Genomic DNA, 11114 nt, shown 5'->3' with positions numbered 1-11114 from the left:
CGCGATGGGAGCTTCCATCTCCGTCACGATGGCAAACCTGACCATGGATTACATAGAAAAAAAAGCACTCAGCTCCCTCGCCGCGACCCAAGCTTTTTCTGCGTTGTATGGACGATTGTTTTTGCGTCAATAAGACGTCTGAAGTTGAAAACTTCAGACAATACCTGAATTCCGTGCACCCAGCCCCACATTTCACGACCGAGTGTGAGAGCGACCACTGCCTGCAATTTCTTGACGCCCAGGTGGCAAGAAAGCGCAACGGCCTGGAGTTCTCCGTTCATAGGAAGCCAAAGCACACTGGCCGCTACCTTCAATTTGATTCTTCCCACCTTGCGTGCCACAAGGCCTCGGTGTTACCACGCTACTCGAGAGAGCCAGGAACTTATGGTCTAATGACCCGGAGCAAAAGAAAGAAGAGGCTCGCGTAATCACTGACCTCAGAAAAAAAACGAATATCCAAAAAACTTCATGCGAGCGGCCACCCGCCGCGCAGAGCAACAGAGGATTAGGAAACGCCATTCAACCTCAATCGGCAGCCCCCGAAATGCGTACCGGTTCCATACGTTCATGGACTCAGCGAGACGTTGGCGCAGATCTTCAAGACGGATGGGGTTCGCATCGCGCACGTGCTTTCGTGTACGCTGGGCCGCCTCCTCCCCCGTCCCAAAAACCGGCCAACAATGGACAGGAGCCCCGGTGTCGTTTACAAAATTCTCTGCGCCAAGTGCCCCTCTGCGTATATCAGCAAGACGAAAAACCTACCGGAATGACCGAAGCAACGCGCCAACGATGTGCGGAAGTTCTACAAAGAGCGCAGTGCAGTCGCCGAACTTGCGGAGACATTGGACCACAAGATAAATTTCAAAGTGACAGGCCATCCTCGAAAGCGAGCCGAACTGGAGAAGAAGGTTGTTACTCAAGTCGTGGAACATTAAGGGAACAGCCCACAACATCAACCACTCTCTCGGAACCCTTCCCCCAGTGTACAAACACTGACTGCGCTCCACGGCAAAACGAGAGAGAGAGAGAGAGAGAGAGAGAGAGAGAGAGAGAGGGGTCATTAGCCAACCCTCGAGTGCTTTGAAGACGCTGCTGCTACGTAGCCTACGCAGTCACCCCTGAAGAAGGAACGAAGTCGCTTCCGAAACTTCGGGTCTCTTAAAAACTTTTCATTGGAGCCTAAATCATCTCCCAACTTCGACCATGCATGGGTAGCCTCAACTTAGTCGCTGCAAAAGCAGCATTACACCGTGTGGTCTTAAAAGAACTGCGACCAAAAATGCATCTGTTATTTATCTTTTTTTTCACTTTTTTTCATATTAAATATTCTACCACGCCAGTAGATGCTTCCAAGCAGGCTTACGGTTCTAGTGCGAAGTAGAGGAATCGGAGAATGGGTGTCCAACAAACAAGAAATAGGACCTCTGAACTGCCAAGGGGTGCCAGAAAGAATAAACCTTTATGTACTATAAATTCGCTTTTCATATAGCTTTCAGTAAGAGTGTTCAGACATCAGAGCAACTCAAAATTTTATAACTTTTCATGGTCACAAACGTCAACCTCAGATTAGACAGAAGTAGAGTGTCAAGTGATGAGTTGACCTATAGACAGGAAGTGGCGGTCTGTATAGCAAATGAAACAGCAGAAGGCTCAGGCCACAAACAACTTCACCAGACTGCAGGACAATTATGTCTATTAAAACTGTACAGAACAAACATTACTGAAGTACTTCAACCTGGTGTATATGCACTTAATCGTTGAACCATTCGGAGCGGGACAGTTGTGTCTGCCGCTGCTCCGACATGTCTTTTAGGGGTCATTTCTGTATGTGCAACACGAGGGTGGAAGGGATGCTTTGAGCAGCCCCAGCAAATGTAAGGTTAGGACTTCCTATGCGCCAGGAGTAGGAATTTCAGTAGCATGTAGGCAACATGGCATGCAATTTTTTGAAGTTATAAACCCTACCTTGAATTTTACTCTCGTTGAGGACCCCCTTTTCTGTTGTGTTAGGGGAAAGGCATATGCTTGTAGCGTGAAGCGCTGATGCACATGCAGGCCCTTGAGTAAAATTGCTATATAGCACAAACATCAGGGGCGAGGGCCAAGAGGAAGTGACACACGCAAGTTCCAACTTTCAAGGAAAAGCTTTAAATAAAGAAACACATGAAATGTATGGTATAGGGTAACCGTGTGCCTGCGCAGATATATAGCACACTTGTGCTACATAGAACTTCAATGGAGTACCAGTAGCTTGAGTTAGCACTTTTCCGAATGTCGGTTTGCAATCTTCTTAAGGCCTGGAGACTTGAAACTCGGCAGAGGTGGCTAAAATTTCTGCTCAGAAAGTTCGCGCATGGGCCAAGGCATTCACCTCATTTCTTTCCAACCTTTGCAGAGCTGGGCACCAGAAGACTGCGTAGTCATTCCACATTATTATGAGACAAGATTCTCAGAGGATGCTGTCTAAAGAAGCGACGTGTATTAACATACTTTTTGCACTGAAAGTATGCATCAATCTATTATTCAATCACTTACGCAGCAGCATAGCATGCTGTCGTCTTGGTTGCATGCTGTTGGTGCTTGCTGTTGGTAGCATGCTGTTGGTAGCATGCTGTTGGCGCTGTTGTCCCATGGTACTGAAGATCTCAGGAGCGTCTGCATTAGGAGAGCGCACGCCGTAGCCTGCGTCAGCGTGTAATTGCTCGTTCTTAGCGTGTTTAATGTGTTTCTGAGCCTTTATCAGTGTATGCACACCTGCTAAATGCCACAGTGCACGAGTGAATACGCAGGCACCCCAAATTGCGTAGATACATTCACTGTTTCAAGAACCTGCCAAATCTAAAAAAATGTCAATCGGAATTTGCACGATCCACCTAGCTTCTCACTCAAGCAGCGTTTTGAGCTACATTACACCATATGTGGCTACTGGCGAACTAGAAAGAGAGAATTATCAAAACTGCAATTAAATCATATGCTCGTTTTATCGGCAGTCCCTACAATGTGCAGAACACAGTGTTCCTCATATGAGCCTACATGCGCTCAATCGTTTCATGAGAAACCAATGTATAAGTAACGCTGTTACAACACTTATATCGGTGACGACTCAGTTTTACCAAGCAAGTTCTGCGGAAGATAACAATTCTTGCTTTCTAAAAGGCTTATTGCATAATGAACATAATAAAAACAACACACAAACATATTAAAAAGTGCCTATTGTATATATAGCCCGTTTGTTAATCTGCGTAAATTCATTGTAACCACTCCTCGCTTTGTATCAACAACTTAAATTGTGCTGCTTTCCAAATATTCTATTGGCGTAACGCTATTGCAAGCCAGAAAATTTATGAAGCACGTCATGAAGTATATTCTTAGTGCTGCTGGAAATGTTTTGTTAAGCAATCTGTGCAAACAGAACAATGACAAGCTTATGGCAAGTAAGCAAGAAAAAAAGCGAAAGCTAAAAGCACAGCTACCTTGATCTTTGGCTGCAAATGCAGACCAGCATATATTGTATTGTAATTGTACTGTTTGTCTGAACGTGAAATGATTTGTTTGTGGATACTGGTATGCCATGTTCATTTTGAGGTATTGAAGAATGTATTAAAGAAATGAATGAATGAAAAAATTGACTTTCGTTTTTTTATATATGTCTTACTAGATATTGCTGCATAAGTCCAGTTTGAAATACTTTATGCATCCAATCTCGAAATATCAGTCAGCATACCTGTGTTTACTAAATTCCCCACCAGTAACGATTGTCAGGAAAGACCAAAAAAAAAGCTTAGACTTGTTTAGATAAATGCCTGAAAAAAAATGGGATAGTGGGTTTGCATGCTGATAGCCACTGATCCATGGAAGCTGACTTTGCGCATCAGAAAGAAGACAAGATTATTGAATTATGTTATATTTAAAGCCTATTGCAAAAAAAAAAGAACCAATGCTGAGGGTACCTCTAACCCCTTCAGTCGCGAATTACGGCGCACTGTCAGAAACGCGTCAAATTCACGTGGCATAATTCCAAGCCACTCCGTAATACATTCCAAGTAAAAAAAATGAAGTAAAACATTTTTACACTGACTTATGGCAAATAAATTTAATAAGTGCATAACTAATTATTTAATCATTCTGCCACGAGTCAGCTTCAGTACTTGCATAAAAAAATCCTCTATTAAGCCCGAAATACATACATTGTTTGTTTTTTGGTTACACTTGTTTTGAGCGAAGAACAAAAATATTTTTCACGTTGGTCTTGGATTGCGTCACGTGGAAGCATCGTTGAACATGGTATTGCATCCAGCAAAGTGATCCTCTGCAGCAATACGCAATAAAATGAAGTTAAATAATCGCTAACTGTCCACTCAGGAAGCCTGCACGAGTTTGTCAGTAAGTTTTTAAAGCATATAATGAAACACGCAGTACGTGACGTGCCATTGAATTTGGCATCTCTATTTGTGTACACCGGGACTGAAAGGGCTAATTTCACGGGGCTGTTTGCATGGGAAACGACACGTAGCGAACTCAATACCGTTTTGGCACAGTGAAGCCGACTGCCAGGCCGATCTCGCCTCCATGATGTCACGGCGGCGTAGTGAGGCTTTGAGTATTTAGGTGGTGTTGGCCTAGTGGAGTTCAACTGAGGTGTTAATGGTGCCCCATTTACACCTCATTGGTGCCCAATGGTGTTTCATTTATTATCCAATATTACCTCTAATTAACACTGTTTTGAAAGGAGAATGATTTTTAAAAATATCCACAAAACAAAAATAATGCAAGAGACAACTATTGTAGGAAAAGAAGACTTTTATTCCAAGACACATTGGATGAAGGCAAAATCTTCATACCTTTCCGAACGTTCGGATTCGGGGCTGTCACTATTACTTTCCGAGCTCTTCACTGACGAAGTTTGACTTGGTTTATCTGTCCTTTCTATGTCACTGTCTTCATCATCACATAAAATAGGCCTGCTTGTGCTGGTGTCCTAGAAGAAAATGGGGTTTATATTTCAACTACTGCGCTTTCTTGGTGAAAAAAGACGCGATGATAAAAAAGAGCAACTACGCACGTCCGAGTACATTCGATCGCAGCCAGCGCTTGAAGGGTGGTGAAAAAAACAGGGATTGTAAAACATTGTGCAACAATCTCACTTGGTAAGCACCATGTACCTTGATTTGAACAACCTCCAATATGATCAACAGGGCCCTAATCAAGCAAAAGCTTCGATTGAAAGTACCCATCCATGTTGAAAAATATTCAGACTTACGCTATCCAAGCAAGCGCATGAAGTGGTTCTTGGTAGCAGGAATTGCGATTTAGGATTCGAGTAAGCCTTGTAGTGTCCTTTCTTCCTCTTCTTTGGACGGTGCTTCATTGCAATGCCTCGAAGTAACAAGCTGACACGGCTTATTTCACTAGAGGATACAAAGGACAGAAAACAAACCGCTTCCAGATCGCCACCCAACAGCCGTATTGGGACTGCGTACACGCTGTAGCCAGCCTACAAAGCAATGATTAAAACGGCACAATAATAAACATTCAATATAAAACTAAAATAATAGAAAATGTTTCTAAGTTTTCAGCATTTCTAACAAATAGTGAATCATCAGATGTTTGTAAATAAACTGTGAGATGCGTAGCTGCGGTCAGCCCAAGCGCAGCTGGGTTCTCACCATAGTTTTCACAAACTAGTTTTTTTCTGGTTTTTTCTTTCTGTGTAACAAGCTGAAGTGCACAAGTGTAAGTCCACTGCCCGCGTGTCACTGTTGTTATTGAAGATCGCGTGATGATTATCCATGTCAGAGTTTGCTACGAGGACGATAAACAACTTCATACTTTCCCAGTAGGCTATGTAAAAGATTTTGAACCGCGTAACCACCAAGATTTCAAATCCAAATATCTCTATCTAGTGAAATGGACCGACGACGATGGAGAAACAGATTCTGCCACAGGGAGGTAAGCGTGCTCTTGTTTGATATATTGTCAGTGAAATGCATCCGCTTTTTGGCCTGGGCGGCTGATCAGCATTGTCCGCCCGTTCATCAACTTCAAAGTATTTTTTGCCATAATCAAAGCTGGCATACTCAAGAGTTCGATTTGTGATTCATTCACCACGCATGATTACAAAATTGTGTGGTGTGCCATTATTCCTGAAAGCCCAACAGCGTGAAGTATATCGGCTCACATCACCAGTCTGTCGGGCACTTTGCGGTAGAGTATTGAACTTTCCTTTGGGGCACCAGTACTGTACGCTCCTTTGCTTTCTGCATGACATTATGGTATAACGGTACTATGTGTTTGCTCGAGGTTCAATTTTTATTATGCAATTCAATAACGCCAGCAAAAGCGAATGCGAAAAATGATGAGATGTGCCATTTGAAGCTGATGTGTGTAGAAATGTTAACCTTACAACCCGCCAGCACGTTTTACAGGTTGAGAGGATATTATTTTTCTCACAGTAGTTATTTTTCTCACAGTAATAACATTAAAAAGCAGTAATAAAATCAATATTGAATTTGTGTAAGGATGGTGCGATATTGTGGTTCAAGGCTAGGGAAGAGAGCAAGATATACCGTATTTACTCGCATAATCGAAGCACTCGCATAATAGGCGCACCCCTAGTTTCGTTGCGAGAATTCGATTTTTTTTATTTCCGTGCATAATAGGCGCACTCCGAACTTGGCCGTGATCAGAAACGATTCTACCCCTCAGCGGTACAGTTGGAACGCGGTCCCCGTACCCTGAAGAAAAAAAGAAGGCAAATCGACGAGCAAACAAAAAAAATTCGAAGTGCAACGACCTAACCAACGTGTTTGTCGAAATAAAACTTGAAAAAAAAGCGTCCATGAGCAAAAAAAAAGGCTGTTCCATCAATTACTGATACCCCCCAAATCGCCGCGCTTTTTGGATTGATTGATCTGTGGGGTTTAACGTCCCAAAACCACCATTTGATTATGAGAGACGCCGTAGTGGAGGGCTCCGGAAATTTTGACCACCTGGGGTTCTTTAACGTGCACCCAAATCTGAGTACACGGGCCTAACATTTCCGCCTCCATCGGAAATGCAGCCGCCGCAGCCGGGAAACGAACCCGCGACCTACGGGTCAGCAGCCGAGTACCTTAGCCACTAGACCACCGCGGCGGGGCGCGCTTTTTGGAGGTCACGTATACAATGCCGGGGGCTCGATCGCCATCACCACCATCAGAGAAAAAGAAAGAAACGCCATTTTGCAAGCGGTGTGGGTATGTTGTGGTCGTGTATTGAACTTTGGTTCCACCATGGGGAAGTACGCGAGCTACACGGCTGGGTTTAAACTGAAGGCAGTGCAGTACGCGCTGGAGCACGGCAACCGGGCTGCAAGCAGGCATTTCGGCGTTGGAGAAACCACTATTCGGTACTGGAGGGACCAAGAAAAAAAACTTAAGGCGACGAAGAAGACACGACGGGCTTTCCGCGGTGCCAAGACCGGCAGGTATCCGAACGTCGAAGAGCAACTGGTCCGGCATATACGGGAGCTACGACAAGACAGCTGTGCTGTGTCGTTCGATATTGTGCAGACTGAGGCGCGCCGAATAGCCCGAGCGCAGGGCATCGAAGCAAAAGAGTTCAAAGCCAGCTCCGGATGAACAACTCGTTTCATGCGGCACCATGGCCTCGCACTGCGAAGGCGGACCACCTTGTGCCAGCGCTTGCCCGCAGCATATGAGGACAAAGTGGTGGACTTCCACAGTTTTGTTATAAAGCTCCGACAGCAGAAAGACTTCATTTTGTCCCAGATTGGCAACGCTGATCAGACCCCCCTTTGCTTTGATATGCCGTGGAACATGACAGTGGAGGAGAAAGGTGCACGGAACGTCATCGGCAGAACGTCTGGCGCTGATAAACAACGATGCACCGTAATGCTGGCGGTGACAGCGGATGGGCGTAAGCTACCGCCTTACGTTATTTTTAAACATAAAATGCTCCCAAAGGCAAAATTCCCTCAAGGCATCTACGTCCGAGTCCAGGAAAAAGGTTGGATGAGCGCGGAACTAATGGTGGATTGGGTGAAAACAGTCTGGGGTCGGCGGCCGGGTGGTCTGTTGTTGCCGTCCATGCTTGTCCTGGACAGTTTTCGTGGGCACCTAGTAGACCGCGTACGAGATGAGCTAAAGGAGCTGCGCACAGATCTGGCAGTGATTCCGGGCGGCGGCCTCACATCGATACTGCAGCCTTTGGACGTGTCCTTGAATAAACCTTTCAAGGACAGTGTTCGAAGGCTGTACACCACCTGGATGGCTGGAGGACAACATCAGCTGACTACAAGTGGTAAGATTAAGAGGCCGCCTGTGGAAATGCTGTGCGCTTGGATCGTGGAAGCGTGGCAGGCGATCTCCGACGAAGTCGTCAGGAAAAGCTTCAAGAAGACGGGTATCTCGAACGCACTGGATGCGAGTGAGGATGACATGTTGTGGGGTGCGGATGATTCGGACACCGAAAACGAATCCCCGCTCGGCGAGGATGAATGTGTGATCTCCGACTCGGACTCCAAATAGGGAAAAGGAGGAACAGCTACGACTTTTGTGTAAATAAATTTTACGTGTGTGTGTGCAGTTGACGGCTCTCGCTTGTTCATTAAAAGGTACGTAGGTATGTTTGTTTTATGCTGAATTAATTGGTAAACGATAAAGTCGCCTTTCACTTGACAAGTGTGCAGATTTAAAGCGCGAGAACCGAGTTGAAAAAATTTTCGAAAATTTTACCCCGCGTAATTGGCGCACCCCTAACTTCGAGCCGGATTTTCTGAAAAAAAAAGTGCGCCTATTATGCGAGTAAATACGGTATACTTACTGCAAATCAAAACAGATGTTTTTTTCAAAAATGTGGTTTTTCTGAAGCAAAATTTTATAGTGAAACAACACCTATATATAGAGTATTTTACATATTACAAAAGTAATAACAGTGCAAGTAATCATGTTCTTGGGGTCTTCAGGAGTATGTTGAGTCATTCCTGTTCTGCTATATGGCAACAGACTGTCATAGAGAGACAAAATGTCTCATCAAGCTGACTCAAGAAGGGCTTGCTATTTGCTAATGATGCTTCAGTATTACAGGAGCAATATGAAAGACACTTCATACTATCAGCAGAAAACAATTAGTGATCTACCAGCTACATGTAAATTACTACCACAGGTGACAGAAAGAAACGGCTCGATGGACTAGTACAGCATAACTGATATGTGATTTTAGGATGATAAAACAAAAATATTAGCATGCCGATGCCCTATCTCAACTCCACATGTCACACCATGTTCACCCTGTAGTCAGTGGAAAGAGGCTATGCATACACATCTAGTGCTTAGTAGGGCGAGGCATACAACGTTGATGCAGCCCAGTGGGAAAGCCAGGGGTTGGTACACCGGGCTCACCCCCCCTCCTTTTTTTGAATATTTTCCCCCGTAGTATACAGAGTGCGAAATGACGCTCGATCACATCCACGGACCAGGCCCCACTTAAGATCATAGTGGTGCCCCTTCTCTAATTTTCTTCCCACAAAAAAAAAATCTCCCTACGCCTCTGTGGCAGCCCACACACAATCTGGTGCTCACTTTAGCGTTCAGTGTTAATCGGTGCCATAGTCATGTGTATGCAGAATGTGAAGGCACACATTACATGCACATTAAGAATAGTAGGACATGTGTAGGGAAAAATAAAATGCTGAAGTTCAAGCCCTTTCACACCAGTTTGAATTCAGGATAATATGGCAGATTTTGCAAAATAGTCTAAACTGGTTAACTTGGCAGCCAAAAAAAAAAGAATCACAAGTTGTATCACAAGTTGTCCCGAGGCCATGCCTTGTGCCAATAGAATGGTCTTGCCCAGTGTATTACGCTACGTTGTGGCTGTTCTTCTTTATGAAGCCAGAGTTAAAGCGAACAGAAGTGTTCTTTCTACCCACTGAGAAATGAACACATTTTGTATCTTCTGAAGCCTTACACACTTCAGCACATTTCCAATTTCAGCAAGGTTTCTTTGCAAGAACCTTAGAATTCATGAATCTCAGAAGTGACAAATGATTTAAATTTACTAAAACAATTATGCCCCAAAAAGATTGCTAGCTGCAAAGACGTCTTAGAAGGAGACGTTGTGCGCACCTCAGCTGATCATAGAGGGAATGTCTTAGATTCCGCCCATGTTATACTGCATTTGGCACTCTGCGCCAGCTAGCAGAATATGAAATGGAGGAATTCAGACTCCCCAGAAGAGACTTAGATATTGAGTGATGAGAAAGAAGGTTTACCTTGGAGTAAGCACAAATATGCATCAATGAACGAGATTCATGGTTTCATTGGCAAGAAAAAGAGTGCATTTCAATCAAACATGCCTTTCACTGGACTACTGTGAACATAGCCAGACGTTACGAATTTTCGGAACCATCAAGCGTCCTTCATAATCATATCATGATGTTGACATGTGCAACCCTATATATTATGATCTGCTCTTATAACTTAACTTTTGAGCTTCGTATAGTAGTTGCCCCGCCGCGGCGGTCTAGTAGCTAAGGTCAATTGGCTAAGGTGACTCGGCTGCTAACCCGCAGGTCGTGGGATCTAATCCCAGCTGCAACGGCTGCATTTTCGATGGAGGCGAAAATGTTGTAGGCTCGTGTGCTCAGATTTGGGTATACGTTAAACAATCCCAGGTGGTCGAAATTTCCGGAGCCCTCCACTACGCTGTCTCTCATAATCATATGGTGGGATCGGGATGTTAAACCCCACGTATCAATCAATCAATCGAGCTTCGGGTCCTCACCGAGAACCCGAACTCAAGTATTGTGCACCCGATTTGGCTGATCAGGCCCGTAGCCAGGGGGTGGGGAAAGTGCCAAATCATCCCCCACAATACTAATGGAATAATGGGCGGTGTTTTGCCGAGAATATTCAATGAAAATAAGTGTTTTTAAGGCTTTCAATCGGTACCCTCTCCTCGCCCCTCCTCTTGCAAAAACTTCTGGCTACGGGGCTGTGGTCATTACTGTAGCATTAATTCTTGTGTTCCAAACCACCCCTGGGTTCCGAGCCAGCCTCTAAGTGGTACAAAATGAAGCGATGGACGACTAATTGAAAACGACTCCGGTCATT

The sequence above is a fragment of the Rhipicephalus microplus genome, chromosome X, assembly GCF_043290135.1.
Source record: "Rhipicephalus microplus isolate Deutch F79 chromosome X, USDA_Rmic, whole genome shotgun sequence".
NCBI classification, from domain to species: Eukaryota; Metazoa; Arthropoda; class Arachnida; order Ixodida; family Ixodidae; genus Rhipicephalus; species Rhipicephalus microplus.
The sequence above is the reverse complement of the archived record's forward strand: the minus strand, read 5'-3'. Positions refer to the sequence as shown.